The sequence below is a fragment of the Schistocerca nitens genome, chromosome 7, assembly GCF_023898315.1.
Source record: "Schistocerca nitens isolate TAMUIC-IGC-003100 chromosome 7, iqSchNite1.1, whole genome shotgun sequence".
NCBI classification, from domain to species: Eukaryota; Metazoa; Arthropoda; class Insecta; order Orthoptera; family Acrididae; genus Schistocerca; species Schistocerca nitens.
In genome coordinates this window covers 450943438-450960266 of record NC_064620.1, presented here as the reverse complement: position 1 = coordinate 450960266, position 16829 = coordinate 450943438, and the positions used below count along the sequence as shown (strand labels likewise).

Sequence of the window (16829 nt, the reverse complement as noted above, 5' to 3'; positions counted from 1 at the left end):
GTAATGAAAGAAGTTATCAAACAGAAATGATTTTGATTTGTTTTTAGAACTTTCATTACCTGCCAGTACTTTTCATTCACAATAGAGGTGGTTAAAATTCAATACTTTTTATGGCTCCAAACTTTGTTCCTTTTTTAGAAGTAGTAAGGTTAGGTTTTGGATAGTGGAGGCTATTTTTTCGTAGTGTTACTTTTTTCGATGGTATACAAAGTTATTAATTTCAGATTGTGCCCTTAATTTTTTAAATTACATCGTACGAAAGTAAATGTATTATGAGACTGTTCGCAATGTGTCTTTTTTTAGCACTTGGATAAAAACATCGTTTTGTCGTGCGTTCTGGGAAACATCTGCCTCGGAGGCGGATAGGAAGTTGGAACATCCGCCTGTGGGGCGATTTTAAAAGGAATGAAGTGTTAAAATTCGAATACATTAATTTCTTATTCAGTTTCAGACAGGAAATCCAAGTGTCTCAAACAAAATTTTTATGTCTTGCACTATATATTCTCGTGGTCGCGCGGTAGCGTTCTCGCTTCCCACGCCCGGGTTCCCGAGTTCGATTCCAGGCGGGGTCAGGGATTTTCACTGCCTCGTGATGACTGGGTGTTGTGTGCTGTCCTTAGGTTAGTTAGGTTTAAGTAGTTCTAAGTTCTAGGGGACTGATGACCATAGATGTTAAGTCCCATAGTGCCGAGAGCCATTTGAACCATTTTTTTACTATATATTGGCTATACTAAAATAATGAACGAAGTCACTTCAATAGTCCCGAGATAAACTAACACACTAATTTGGAACACGTGGTGAATCTGGTGGGTCATGTTCCATCAGAATTAAAATTGCCCACTTTTATAGCTGGGAGAAGCTGATCGACATTTGTGGTAGCAGCTGAATTCTCTTCATACAAAATATTCTGATCCAGTTCGTTTCCGGATATTTATTAGCATGTGTCGTGTTCTACAATTAACGGATCGTTTCGTCAGGAACATATGAATCACCGGAGACAACTTGAGAGTCAGAGTCTTCAGGAAACAAGTCCTTCGTCATCTGCATAATTCGTCTGCTTGTGTTTAACACATTTGTAGATTTTTTCCAGTCACTACACTATAAAAAACAGCCTGAGTTACGAGGCAATATATGCTAGGAGTTCCTAGTTGAATTATCTAAAAGAGCTGTAAAAAGAGGAGCTACCTATACGACCTAGAAGAATATTTTATTATTAGTAGCCTGCCGGGATGGCCGAGCGGTTCTAGGCGCTACAGTCTGGAACCGCGCGACCGTTACGGTCGCTGGTTCGAATCCTGCCTCGGGCGTGGATGTGTGTGATGTCCTTAGGTTAGTTAGGTTTAAGTAGTTCTAAGTTCTAGGGGACTGATGACCTCAGAAGTTAAGTCCCATAGTGCTCAGAGCCATTTGAACCATTTGAACCACCTTCACAAAGTAGCAAACAACCGCAGAAAATATTTCGCAGGAATAAAATCTAGTCTATAAGGGAATAGAATCACATTAAAACGAACTGAAAGCGAATTTAAATAATTTGGGACTTGTGATTTTATGAGCAAAGTTATTTATTCCAAATTCCACAAAGCAAACTCAGTAAAACATAATTAAGCTGCAGAGTAATCAGTTGACTAAATAAAAAGAAATGTAAAAGAACTTAAATAACATGTTTGATTGTCTGTCTAGGGCATCTTCCTGTCAGAAGGCGTGGGAGTTCAATGGGTGCAACTTTTTGTTGGGGGCGTCGGTACGTGACCGCTGCACTACGGCTAAATACCAAATGAGACGTCCGTAGCCGGCTAAAACTGAAGGCGATTTTCAGCGCCTCTAGCGAAAGAAACGTATAAACTATATCTGCATGCAGACAGATGATGCGTTCTATCAAGGTAAACCCCCCCGTCGTACCCCCTCAGATTTAGTACAAGGTGGCACACTGGATCGCCCATCAAAAACTGAACACAGATCTAGCATGAAAACAGGAAGAAGGTGTACTGATCTGTGAAAAAAGAAGAGAAATAGAAACAGTGAACGGTCCAAGCACAAGATGTGGAACTGCGAGTATCACTATGTAGCTGCTGCGGCGTCGAGGTTACGTGGTTGCGCTATTGCACTGCCAAGGGAAAGATCAGTGTTCAAATCTCGCTTCGTACTCCTAATTTCTTTTTCACAAAAATTATGAACTTTCCGTCCGATCGTTGACGTATCTTTTCTCCTACGGTAGTCCTGCCAACTGTCATAGTATACAATGGTTAAAGAATATGTCATATGATAAGAATATACGTTGTTGTTGTTGGGGTCTTCAGTCCTGAGACTGGTTTGATGCAGCTCTCCATGCTACTCTATCTTGTGCAAGCTTCTTCATCTCCCAGTACTTACTGAAACCTACATCCTTCTGAATCTGCTTAGTGTATTCATCTCTTGGTCTCCCTCTACTATTTTTACCCTCCACGCTGCCCTCCAATGCTAAATTGGTGATCCCTTGATGCCTCAGAACATGCCCTACCAACCGGTCCCTTCTTCTTGTCAAGTTGTGCCACAAACTCATCTTCTCCCCTATTCTATTCAATACTTCCTCATTAGTTACGTGATCTACCCATCTAATCTTCAGCATTCTTCTGTAGCACCACATTTCGAAAGCTTCTATTCTCTTCTTGTCCAAACTATCTATCGTCCATGTTTCACTTCCATACATGGCTACACCCCATACAAATACTTTCAGAAACGACTTCCTGACACTTAAATCTATACTCGATGTTAACAAATTTCTCTTCTTCAGAAACACTTTCCTTGCCATTGCCAGTCTACATTTTATATCCTCTCTACTTCAACCATCATCAGTTATTTTGCTCCCCAAATAGCAAAACTCCTTTACTACTTTAAGTGTCTCAGCATCACCCGACTTACTTCGACTACATTCTATGATCCTCGGTTTGCTTTTGTTGATGTTCATCTTACATCCTCCTTTCAAGACACTGTCCATTCCGTTCAACTGCTCTTCCAAGTCCTTTGCTGTCTCTGACAGAATTACAATGTCATCGGCGAACCTCAAAGTTTTTATTTCTTCTCCATGGATTTTAATACCTACTCCGAATTTTTCTTTCGTTTCCTTTACTGCTTGCTCAATATACAGATTGAATAACATCGGGGAGAGGCTACAACCCTGTCTCACTCCCTTCCCAACCACTGCTTCCCTTTCATGCCCCTCGACTCTTATAACTGCCATCTGGTTTCTGTACAAATTGTAAATAGCCTTTCGCTCCCTGTATTTTACCCCAGCCACCTTTAGAATTTGAAAGAGAGTATTCCAGTCAACATGGTCAAAAGTTTTCTCTAAGTCTACAAATGCTAGAAACTTAGGTTTGCCTTTCCTTAATCTTTCTTCTAAAATAAGGCGTAAGGTCAGTATTGCCTCACGTGTCCCAACATTTCTACGGAATCCAAACTGATCTTCCCCGAGGTCGACACCTACCAGCTTTTCCATTGGTCTGTAAAGAATTTGCGTTACAGGGTATATTAAAAAGTACATCCTATTTGGCACGTCTATATTTCTGAAACTAATAAACAAATTCAATAAATTTTGTTTTTGGATGAATGGGAAATTCAAATTTTTTTTTTTTTTTTCATACCTTTTCATAGGTGTTCAATATGACCCCCCCCTCCCCCCCTCTTGAGATGCACAGCATATGTCAATGCGGTATTCAGATTGTTCCCACAATGCAGCAAGCATGTCTTTGGTTACAGCTTCCACAGCTGCTTTTATGCGATCTCTCATTCCATTCATTGTTGCTGGTAACAGAGGTACATGAAGAGAGTCTTTTATAAAATACCACAAGAAATAATCACATACAGTCAGGTCCGGTGACCTCGGACGCCAGGCTTGTAAGACTGAACGATTTGGACCAGTGCGACCGATCCATCGTTCATTAATCCTTTGTTTTAAAAATTCCCGAACTTCCAGATGCCAGTGTTACGGTGCCCCATCCTGTTGGTAAATGAAGTCGTTCGAATCAGTCTTCAGCTGTGGGAAGAGAAAGTTCTCAAGCATATCGAGATACGTGCTTCGTGTAAAAGTGTTCTCGGCAAAGAAAAATGGACCATGCACCTTTTCCCGTGAAACTGCAAGAAACATATTTTGGAGAGTCCCTCTCATGTTGTGCAACTTCTAATGGTTCTTCCGTACCCCGTATTCTCACATAATGAGGACTCGTCACTAAACACTAAGCCTGGAAGAAACCTCATCCTCCATCTTGCCAGGAACGAAATTACAGAACACCATACGTAGTCGTTTGTCACCCTCACGAAGAGCTTGCAGTAGCTGAATTTCAAACGGTTTCATGTGTAAATGTCGACGCAACACACGCCACACGGACACCAGGGGAATGTTGAGCTGTCGAACTGCACAGCGAACGGATTTCTGCAGCCTCCTAGTGAAATTATGGCGGATGCTTTCGACGTCTATGTCAGACAATGGGGGACGGCTCGGCATTTGCCTTTACACAAACAACTTGTTCCTCTGGACTGTTCATGCTCTGTGCTGTATGAGAATACACAACAAACCGAGTACGAAAGTCACACTGAACAGTTATTACTGACCTGCACTGCATAAAATGTAGAGCACAAAACGCTTTCTGTTGTCCTGACATCATTTTTACTAGAACTGAAATGGGCGCACATCTTGCTACCTAGCGGGAACCATGTAAAATTCTTTCCGACAGTACGTTGTTCACGCACATATCTCAAACAACACAATAATTATGATTTTTTTAATAGGATGATTCTTTTTTATACTTCCTGTATTACAGTCGCAAGTAAATGTGATGAATACAGGGTGGTCCATTGATAGTGACCGGGCCAAACATCTCACGAAATAAGCATCAAACGAAAAAACTACAAAGAACGAAACTCGTCTAGCTTGAAGGGGGAAACCAGATGGCGCTATGGTTGGCCCGATAGATGGCGCTGCCATAGGTCAAAGGGATATCAACTGCGTTTTTAAAAAGTAGGAACCCCCATTTTTATTACATACTCGTGTAGTATGTAAAGCAATATGAATGTTTTAGTTGGACCACTTTTTTCGATTTGTGATAGATGGCGCTGTGATATTCACAAACGTAAAAGTACGTGGAATCACGTAACATTCCGCCACTGCGGACGGTATTTGCATCGTGATACATTAACCGTATTAAAATGGACCGTTTACCAATTGCGGAAAAGGTCGATATCGTTTTGATGTGTGGCTACTGTGATCAAAATGCCCAACGGGCGTGTACTATGTATGCTGCTCGGTATCCTGGACGACATCATCCAAGTGTCCGGACCGTTAGCCGGATAATTACGTTATTTAAGGAAACAGGAAGTGTTCAGCCCCATGCGAAACATCAACCACGATCTGCAACAAATGATGATGCCCAAGTAGATGTTTTAGCTGCTGTCGCGGCTAATCCGCACATCAGTAGCAGACAAATTGCGCGAGAATCGGGAATCTCAAAAACGTCGGTGTTGAGAATGCTACATCCATATAGTTGCACCCATACCATATTTCTATGCACCAGGAATTGCATGGCGACGACTTTGAACGTCGTGTACAGTTCTGCCACTGGGCACAAGAGAAATTACGGGACGATGACAGATTTTTTTGCACGCGTTCTATTTAGCAACGAAGCGTCACTCACCAACAGCGGTAACGTAAACCGGCATAATATGCACTATTGGGCAACGGAAAATCCACGATGACTGCGACAAGTGGAACATCAACGACCTTGGCGGGTTAATGTATGGTGCGGCATTATGGGAGGAAGGATAATTGGCTCTCATTTTATCGATGGCAATCTAAATGGTGCAATGCATGGTGATTTCCTACGTAATGTTCTACTGATGTTACCACAAGATGTTTCACTGCATGACAGAATGGCGATGTACTTCCAACATGATGGGTGTCCGGCACATAGCTCGCGTGCGGTTGAAGCGGTATTGAACAGCATATTTCATGACAGGTGAATTGGTCTTCGAAGCACCATACCACGGCCCGCACGTTCACCGGACCTGACGTCCCCGGATTTCTTTCTACGTGGAAAGTTGAAGGATATTTGCTATCGTGGTTCACCGACAACGCCTGACAACATGCGTCAGCGCTTTGTCAATGTATGTGCGAACATTACGGAAGGCGAACTACTCGCTGTTGAGAGAAATGTCGTTACACGTATTGCTAAATGCTTTGAGGTTGACGGACATCATTTTGAGTATTTGTTGCATTAATGTGGTATTTACAGGTAATCACCCCGTAACAGCATGCGTTCTCAGAAATGATAATTTCACAAAGGTACATGTATCACATTGGAACAACCGAAATAAAATGTTCAAACGTACCTACGTTCTGTATTTTAATTTAAAAAACCTACCTGTTACCAACTGTTCGTCTAAAATTGTGACCCATTTGTTTGTGACTATTACAGCGCCATCCATCACTAAGCGAAAAAAGTGGTCCAACGAAAACATTCATATTTCTTTACGTACTACACGAATATGTAATAAAAAATGGGGGTTCCTATTTAAAAAAAAACGGAGTTGATATTCGTTTGACCTATGGCAGCGCCATCTAGCGGGCCAACCATAGCGCGATCTGGTTTCCCCCTTCAAGCTAGACAAGTTTCGTCCTTTGTAGTTTTTGGTTTGACGCTTATTTCGTGAGATATTTGGCTCGGTCACGATCAATGGACCACCCTGTAGTGATAGCACAGAAATGAAAACAACAAACGAACGGGTGCGAACTATGTTACAACAAAGGAATTCAAAAGCCAATACTTCCAAAACAGAACGCAAGAGTCAAAACATACGTAGAACAAATAGGATGCACTTATGTCTGGAGGTCCCTTTCTTACAATGGACGTTACATCACGATTCAGATACAAATCTGAATACAGCGAACAGACACGTCAATAACGGACAGTTCATAATTTTGTGAAAAAAAAATTGGAGCATGAGCGAGATTTGCGCACAGATTTCCCCCTTTGCATCCCAACGCCGTAACCACGACGCCATTGCTACATAAGTATGTTCGATGCTGGACATCTTGAACTTGGACCGTTCACTGTTCCTATTTTGCTTCTTTCTTCACAATTAGGTACACCTTCGTCCTATTTTCACGGTTGGTCTGTGTTCAGTTTTTTACGGGCTACCCGCTGGGTCATCCTATGACTAAATCTGAAGGGGGTGAGACGGGGAGTTTCTGTTGTAAGAGTTATAAGTTGTCTACTTGTTGCTCGAAGCTGGATACAAGGTTTTATCCTACTACACGGTTCTACACAATTAATACTTAGGGTCTGTGTGTAGAAGTGCCCCAGAAAATTATTCTTAGTGGCATCAGTGAATTGAAGCACGCAAAATCATTTTCAACTCTTTCATCGTGGCCGGATTTACGCATTGGCTATGCATGGACGGGCCTAAAACACCGAGAGGAGAGAGTACGCCAAGATATCTCCTCGGCGCTTAATTTCTCGATGATTGGGCACGAGAATATTGAATGCAATTAGAGAACTTGGAAGGCAAGCCGCCAGTATTCTCGCGCAACATTTGTTTCATTGTTGATTTCCGTAGCGGCGCGATTGTTAATTTCGCTAGTGGCAAATGCTGTATATAGCTGTGTGTCGCGTGGATTCGTGTTCCAATTGAAATTACTTTGGTTGTCAGTAATCATCTGCACGTGTTAGCTAATATTCGTTTAAAAAAAAAATAGTCCATCCAACACCATAAGCAATGTGAAGAAGCTAAATGATGCACAAAACTGTAAAGTAAATTCAGCCTGTTTTACACTATGGTGACAAATTATTTGCTGTTGTACTAAGCACACCTGTCACCAGATGCTGATAGACGTGAATTTTACCAAACTACCAGTTTATTAAATCATGGTTGCAAAATTCTAACACGAGTTATTTACAGAAGAATGGAGAAACTGGAAGAAGCCGGCCTCAGAGAAGATCGATTTGGGTTCCGTAGATAAGTTGGAGAACGTGAGGCAATACTTGACTCTTTGACTTATCTTAGAAAATAGATTAAAAAGGCAAACCTCCGTTCACAGCATTTGTAGATTTGGAGAAACATTTCTGACAAAGGCAAACCTACGTTCACAGCATCTGTAGATTTGGAGAAACATTTCTGACAATGTTGACAGGAATATACACTCTTTGAAACTCGGAGGGTGGCAGGGGTAAAATAAAGGGACAGAAATGCTATTTACAACTTGTACTGAAACCAGACGGCAGCTATAAAGAGTCAAGGGGCATGAAAGGGAAGCAGTGGTTGAGGAGGGAGTGAGACAGGGTTGTGGCATATCCCCGAAGTTATTCCGTTTGTACATTGATCAAGCAGTAAAGGAAACCAAAGAAAAATTTGAAGTTGGAACTGAAGTTCAGGGACAAGAAATACAAATTTTGAGGATTGCCAGTGACATTGTAATTCTGTCAGAGACAGCAAAGAACTTGGAAGAAGAGCAGTTGAACGGAATGGGCAGCGTCTTGAAAGAAGGATATAAGACGAAAATCAACAAAAGCAAAATAAGGTTAGTAAAATCTAGTAGAATTAAATCAGGCGATGCGAGGGAATTAGATTAGGAAATAATATAAGATTTGGGTTGTAACATAACTGGTGAATTTCCATGTAAAGATGATATAAAATGTATGCTGATAATAGAAAAGAAAGCGTTTCTGAAGAAGGGAAATTTGTTAACATCGTATACAGATTTAAGTGTTACGAAGTCTTCATGGAGTGTAGCTTTGTACGAAAGTGAAACGTGGACAATAAGCAGTTGAGACAGGAAGGGAATAGCAGCTTCTGAAATGTGATGCTTAACCCTTAGCCTCCCAGTTTTTTTTTTTTTTTTTTTTCCACACACTGTCGCAGGCGTGGTCTGGTAGAGCGCTACGTTTTAATAGCCATAAAAATTGCATTCAGCAATGTCACTGAGGTATTTCAGCTTTTTATGTAACACGTTATATTAATACCACACAAATATAAATTCAAATAATTTTAAAGTATATTTTTAAGAAAAAAACGCATTTAAGTAGAAAACTGTACAAAATGAACGTAACATTACACGATAATATTAAAGCTACAAAAACCCAAACTTTACTTTTTACTATATTTTTATTGTTTATTATACATGTAATAATAAAAACATAAACTCCCACACAACATTAAAAAAATAAAAATTACACTAGCACTTTTTTGTTTTTTAGTTTCATTCTCAGAAGTTTTCTTTGTACGCTCTGCAAATTTTTATAGAGCACTCAAGGAAGATTGGCTTATTGCAACAATGGCAAACGTAAGAACTCTTTCTCTTCTTTTTTGGGTCACAGGTGGAGCACTCTTTGCGTTTTTCCAGTCGTTCTACGACGACTTCTGCTCTTGGCTCTGTTACATCCAAAATACGGCGAATGTATGCACAAAGTTCACGAGGTATGTTAAGAGTTCTTGACTCGCTTTTCCACTTGTGGGGTCACCAACGTGTACGCAACCTTCTTCAAAAAATTAAAGCGGCTGATTTGAGTAGTGTCTGTAGGAGCTGCGAAGGGCAGTGCAATTCACCCCACTTTTGTCCAACATGCGGAAAACCATGCCAATGGCCAATGTTGCGCACGTCGTGCAGTTGAATACTTTGCACACTTTTCATCCAGGGCATCAATACCACCTTCAGTCTGATTATAATATGAAATTATTTCTGGTTTACCTGTATCATCATTTTTACATTCATCATGGTACACAGACGATATTAGAATCATTACCCTACCCTTTTTCGGCACAAATGGAACTAGAGTTAGATAGTGCGTGAATGCATACTTCGCAGAACCGACTTCCTTACTTCTCACAGTTGAGGATTCTTCTTGTATTTCTCTTTCTTCTTCTTCTTCTTCTTCTTCTACTTCTTCAGTTCTTCTTCTTCTTCAATGTTCCCACTTACGTCAGTTCTCTTGACTTGAGACATATTGCTAACTCGACTGAGCTACAGCAATTGTCTGCAGTAATATTGCGGTTAGTGTGTTCAGTAGGTTTAGCTAGTCGAATCACAGCAGGAGGTGATTTAGGGAACTGTTTTTCTACTGCGCCTATGTTTTGTCCATCTGAATCTCTTCCTATGTAAATGTATGCAGTAAACAGATAACCGGTGCGAGCGTCAGTGAGGCACATGACTTCCAAGCCATACACGCTTGGTTTGTTCGTAATGTATATTCTGAATCTGCGTTTGCTACGAAATGATACCAGCATTTCATCGATACAAGCGCATTCCCCAATATTGTACAACATTTGACACGCGTCAATAAATTTTGTACAAATTTTTGACATTGGAGCCGAAGGATGGTTTTGCTTGCCTTCAAAACGAGTCGCAGGACCATCAAATCGCAAGCATGTCATGAGAACAACAAACCGGTCTTTGGATATAACGGATTTCAATATATCACGTCCAGTACCATCTGTGTCATAAAACGATTTGTACTCTTCTCTGCTGGATTTGAAAATAGTAAATCGAAAAACGCTTTTAAGTTCACTTAAATCAGCTTCATACCAAACTGTGGTCTGCGTACTGTAAGACCTTCGGTACACACACCATCAGATTATTTGACTTGTCGCTCTAACGAAGTAGGCGAGTGTCAGCAATATGTCTCGTGGTCTTATCGTGGAGTGTTTCTCTTCTGCCGTTAGGTCAGGCGATAGAAATGCCACTTGCACGCTTAGAGTAGTAGATTGACGGTAACTTTAAACAGAACTTGATTAATTTTGCACACACATTTATTAAAGTAATAAAAATCATAGATATTACGTAACTTGATTCTGGATGCTGTTTACAACTGACAATCTGAAGTTCCTTTGGTCTTGGTACGTTAATCTTATTCTCACATATCTCTGATACTTGACAAAGTGTCTATACATTTCTCTTCATGGAGACTAATGCAGACTAATGTAGACTAATGCAGACTGGTGCAGACAAATGCAGATAGACTAATCGGAGGTCTCTACACTCGTTATAATACCTCGAGCGTTCAGGTATCACTGCGCGAGTGTGATCCGCGAGGAGAAAAGGTTCTACGTTAGCAGCAATCTCATTGGCTGCGTTACATATTAATACGCGGATCGGCGGAAGCAGAATTTGGTCCGTCTCTATGGCAGCGCCATCTCGTAGTGCGGAGACGGACGAGCGCTGCGCCTGCGCTGTTGTGCTTAGCGGGGCGCGCTCTAGTGGGAAAGTTGTGTACGCGCTGACTACGCGGAACTATGTACACAACACAAACATTTGGATCATTTTCACTCTTTTATTTGTTTATTTTTACATTAGTACATTTCAATATGATACTCGTCAGTCATAAGCAAATTCCAGAGAGTATGAGGATCTGGACTGTTACCTACTTTGGCAGGTGGTCGCAGTGTCGACAAACGAATGATGATGTGCTGCCGAACACCAGATCGCATGAGAAGAGGATTTGACGACCAGCGACATTTGTTTCGACCAAATACATTTCCAGCAGAATGTTTAGCTAAAAATTCAGCCTCTACACTTTCGTCCTCATCACCCTGATCACGTGTTTCATTCAAGGAATTCGCAGGTGACAAAACAGAATCCTCTTCGCTTTCACACTGTTCCAATTCTGAATTATGTTCACATTCAGTTTCGTTGTTACTACCTGATCTAACATCACTTCCTAATCTGTCCTCAGACAATTTTAAAACAGTACCCTCGAAGACAGCGTCTGTAACATAAATAGTAGACGAACACCTGGCTACTGAATCCATAACGCCAAGTCCCAGGAGCAGTCTGAGAGACCGTTAGCACGAAAGAAGCAGTAATAGTATCAATCCACGTCACATTGAAGTGGCTACGTACAAAGGAAACAACGGCAGCTTCGGGAAATAACTACAGAATACTGTTATCAGCTGTTCCACCTCTATCCATTAGGAACAGATTACCAATAAACGATAGCGATCTGTGAGACCGCACCTGGGATGTTTAGGGTTAATAAGAAAGTTGAAGATAAGATGCCTAGATCATGAAACCAATGGTACTCAACAGAACTGAGAAGAAAAGGAATCTGCAGCACGCCTTTACTAAGAGAAAGGATCTGGTGGTGTGTGTGTGTAGGGATAAAAATCGTAGAGGGAGACCAAGAGATGAATACAGTTCGCAAGTTCAGAAGGATGTAGGTTGTAATAGTTATTCGGTGGTGAAGATGCTTGTGCACAATAGAGTAGCACGTACAGCTTCAGTAAATAAGTCTTAGGACTGAAAATCACAAGAACAAGCCATGAGTGTACTCAGTCTCATGGCCCTTTATTATAATCTGGGCCATCTGTTTGACTGGTGCAAGCTTTACATTGTTAACCACTAATTCCTTCAACTTAATGCATAAATCTTTGCCCAAATATAATGTGACGGACTTACGCAAATTACGTTCACTCATACAAAATCTGAAACTAGGAAGGCAACCGTAACTTAATGGTCTGAGTAATATCTACTTCCTAAAGAAAACTATCGTAAAAATATTGCTAATCTAAGTGTTGGCAGTTTTTTCGTACTTTATAAGCAACCACACAGTGTAAACAAACTGTTATGGAGAAAAGGAAAAGGGGCAGAATCTCGTGCAGATTATCTGCTGCACAAGACGAGAGAAATGAAAAATTCGAAGTAATCTGAAAAGGAAAAAGCAGAATTTGTGGATGGGATCACAACAGCTGCATGGCGTGTTGCTCTTAGTTTTTGTTGAAATTTTTACACGGTTCTTCCTTCTTGAGTGAGTTTCTTTGGATGAATAATCCCACCCTATGTGTGACACTGCAGCAACAAAAGCGCTCTACCCACTTCGAAGGTACTCCGATCGCAGGTGGATTCTCCTCGATATCGATGCAGGCGCCGCGCCGAAACAGGCACCAACGGAACCATTCTGTAGCATACACAAGCCGTGCGCGACCCGTCAGCATTTTGATGTGCTATCAGGTCAGAGAAGGTTATTCAAGAAAATGCGTTCTTAAAACACACATGGCCGGCCGCAGTGGCCAAGCGGTTCTAGGCGCTACAGTCTGGAACCACAGGACCGCTACAGTCGCAGGTTCGAATCCTGCCTCGGTCATGGATGTGTGTGATGTCCTTAGGTTAGTTAGGTTTAAGTAGTTCTAAGTTCTAGTGGACTGATGACCTCAGATGTTAAGTCCCATAGTGCTCAGAGCCATTTGAACCATTTTCGAAAACACACATGGCTGAGAAAATATCTATACCACTGATAAATCTGTTAACCCATCGTGTCTGTCTGCCTTTGAACACGCTAATCTCAAAAAATACTATACGAATTTTCGTGGTGTTTCAGCACGACACAACATGACTTAGAGAAAATTTCTAGTTCGTTTGATGATTGGTAGCTAGTTCTAAATGTAGAAAAATATAAGTTAATGAAGGTGAGTAGGAAAAACAAATTCACAATGTTCGGTTCAGCGTTGGTCGTGTGATGCTCGATACAGTCGCGTCGATTAAATATCTAAGCGTAACACTACAAAGCAATGTGAACTGGAATGGTCATGTAAAGATTGTTGTAGGGACGTCGATTTATTGGGAGGATTTTTAAAAAGCGTGCTTTATCTGTAAAGGAGACCGACTGTACGGCACTAGTGTGACCCATTGTTGAGTATTGTTCGAGTGTTCGGGATCCTCACCACGACTTCCAGAAGAATATAATAATTCCGATCCCAAAGAAAGCAGGTGTTGACAGATGTGAAAATTACCGAACTATCAGTTTTTATAAGTCACAGCTGCAAAATACTAACGCGAATTCTTTACAGGCGAATGGAAAAACTGGTTGAAGCCGATCTCGGGGAAGATCAGTTTGGATTCCGTAGAAATGTTGGAACACGTGAGGCAATACTGACTTTACGAATTATCTTAGAAGAAAGATTAAGGAAAGGCAAACCTACGTTTCTAGCATTTGTAGACTTAGAGAAAGCTTTTGACAATGTTGACTGGAATACTCTCTTTCAAATGCTGAAGGTGGCAGGGATAAAATACAGGGAGCGAAAGGCTATTTACAATTTGTACAGAAACCAGGTGGCAGTTATAAGAGTTGAGGGACACGAAAGGGAAGCAGTGGTTGGGAAGGGAGTGAGACAGGGTTGTAGCCTCTCTCCAATGTTATTCAATCTGTATATTTAGGAAGCAGTGAAGGAAACAAAAGTAAAATTCGGAATAGGTATTAAAACCCATGAAGAAGAAATAAAAACTTTGAGTGAAATGATAATTAAATGAACACCCTAGCTGCAAGCAGGCGTTGATACACTTCATTGGGTACATGTTGAAAATGTGTGCCCCGACCGGGACTCGAACCCGGGATCTCCCGCTTACATGGCAGACGCTCTATCCATCTGAGCCACCGCGGGCACAGAGGATAGTGCGTCTGAGGGACTTATCCCGTGCACGCTCCCCGTGAGATCCTGCAGACGCACTATCCTCTGTGCCCGCGGTGGCTCAGATGGATAGAGCGTCTGCCATGTAAGCAGGAGATCCCGGGTTCGAGTCCCGGTCGGGGCACACATTTTCAACATGTCCCCAATGAAGTGTATCAACGCCTGCTTGCAGCTAGGGTGTTCATTTAATTATCATTTCATTTCTAGCAAAGCTGCATGGTCATCCACGGTAACTGTTCTTTCGGGAACAGATACTACCGTCATATATAGTTAAAAACTTTGAGGTTCGCCGATGACATTGTAATTCTGTCAGAGACAGCAAAGGACTTGGAAGAGCAGCTGAACGGAATGGATAGTGTCTTGAAAGGAGGATTTAAGATGAACAACAACAAAAGCAAAACGAGGATAACGGAATGTAGTCGAATTAAGTCGGGTGATGCTGAGGGAATTAGACTAGGAAATGAGACACTTAAAGTAGTAAAGGAGTTTTGCTATTTGGCGAGCAAAATAACTGATGATGGTCGAAGTAGAGAAGATATAAAATGTAGACTGGCAATGGCAAGGAAAGCGTTTCTGAAGAAGAAAATTTTGTTAACATCGAGTGTTGATTTAAGTGTCAGGAAATCGATTCTGAAAGTATTTGTATGGAGTGTAGCCATGTATGGAAGTGAAACGTGGACGATAAATAGTTTGGACAAGAAGAGAATAGAAGCTTTCGGAATGTGGTGCTACAGAAGAATGCTGAAGATTAGATGGGTATATCACATAACTACTGAGGAGGTATTGAATAGAATTGGGGTGGAGTTTGTGGCACAACTTGACAAGAAGAAGAGACCGGTTGGTAGGACATGTTCTGAGCCATAAAGGGATCACAAATTTAGCATTGGAGGGCAACGTGGAGGGTAAAAATCATAGAGGGACACCAATAGATGAATACACTATGCAGATTCAGAAGGATGTAGGTTTCAGTAAGTACTGGGAGATGAAGAAGCTTGCACAGGATAGAGTAGCATGGAGAGCTGCATCAAACCAGTCTCAGGACTGAAGACCACAACAACAACATCGAAGCAATTCAGAGGCGGGCTGCTATATTTGTTGCCGGTAGATCTGAACAACAAGCACGTGTTACGGAGATGCTTCGGCGACTCAAATGCGAATCATTGGAGGGAAGACGACGTTCTCTTCGAGGAGGATTACCGACAAAATTTAGAGAACCAGTGTTGGCCGCAATCGGACCGTCGGCGCAGGGAATCGAAGCCCGATTGACGGGCATAAATAACACTGACAATGAGCAGACAGACCATTCCATCAGAACCACCTGATGATGGCGGAAAGGCTATTCGCCGAAATATCGTGGGACTTCAACGATCGCATCCGGCTGGACACCCGAGAGCCCTGGAAACATTTAGTGTGTACCTTTTCAATTACAAAATCATTTCTCGTGGGCAATGCTCGAAGCTGAGCAATTGCGAAGTGTGGCCGACACGCCGACTAGTGTGACGTCACTAGCTCGTTGCAGGGACAAAGGTGACGTCGCAAGTCTTCGACAATCCCTTCCTGGTCCACATATCTCACAAGGGAACCTCCCCATAGCACCCCCCTCAGATTTAGTTATAAGTTGGCACAGTGGATAGGCCTTGAAAAACTGAACACAGATCAACTGAGAAATCAGGAAGAAGTTGCATGGAACTGTGAAAAAATAAGCAAAATATACAAACTGAGTAGTGCATGGGAAGATTGGCAACATCCAGGACAGTGGGAACGCACGAGCGCCGTGGTCTCGTGGTAACGTGAGCACCTGCGGAACGAAAGATCCTTGGTTCAAATCTTCCATCGAGTGAAAAGTTTAATTTTTTATTTTCAGTTTATGTGACAAACTCTTATGTTTTCATCACTTTTTGGGGAGTGATTATCACATCCACAAGAAAACCTAAATCGGGCAAGGTAGAAGAATCTTTTTACCCATTCGCCAAGTGTACAAGTTAGGTGGGTCGACAACATATTCCTGTCATGTGACGCACATGCCGTCACCAGTATCGCATAGAATATATCAGATGTGTTTTCCTGTGGAGGAATCGGTTGACCTATGACCTTGCGATCACATGTTTTCGGTTCCCATTGGAGAGGCACGTCCTTTCGTCTACTAATCGCACGGTTTTGCGATGCGGTCGCAAAACACAGACACTAAACTTATTACAGTGAACAGAGATGTCAATGAACGAACGGACGGATAATAACTGTGCAAAAATGAAGAAAGTAAAATTTTCACTAGAGGGAAGACTTGAACCAAGGACCTCTCATTCTGCAGCTGCTCACGCTACCACGGGACCACGGCACTCCTGCGCTTACATTGTACATGATGTTGCCTATGTGGCCCATGGACTACTCAGTTTGTATATTTTGCT

General features: G+C 41.8%; 1 protein-coding gene and 1 non-coding gene across 2 annotated transcripts in view; one reads left to right on the top strand and one right to left on the bottom strand.

Moving 5' to 3' along the window:
- LOC126195679 (formin-2-like) overlaps window positions 1–16829 on the bottom strand; it is a 380372-nt gene that overhangs the window by 90559 nt on the left and 272984 nt on the right. The gene's annotated exons all lie outside the window — the stretch shown is intronic.
- Window positions 14474–14548, top strand: Trnat-ugu (transfer RNA threonine (anticodon UGU)). The gene has a single exon. It is a non-coding gene; the product is annotated as a tRNA-Thr (tRNA).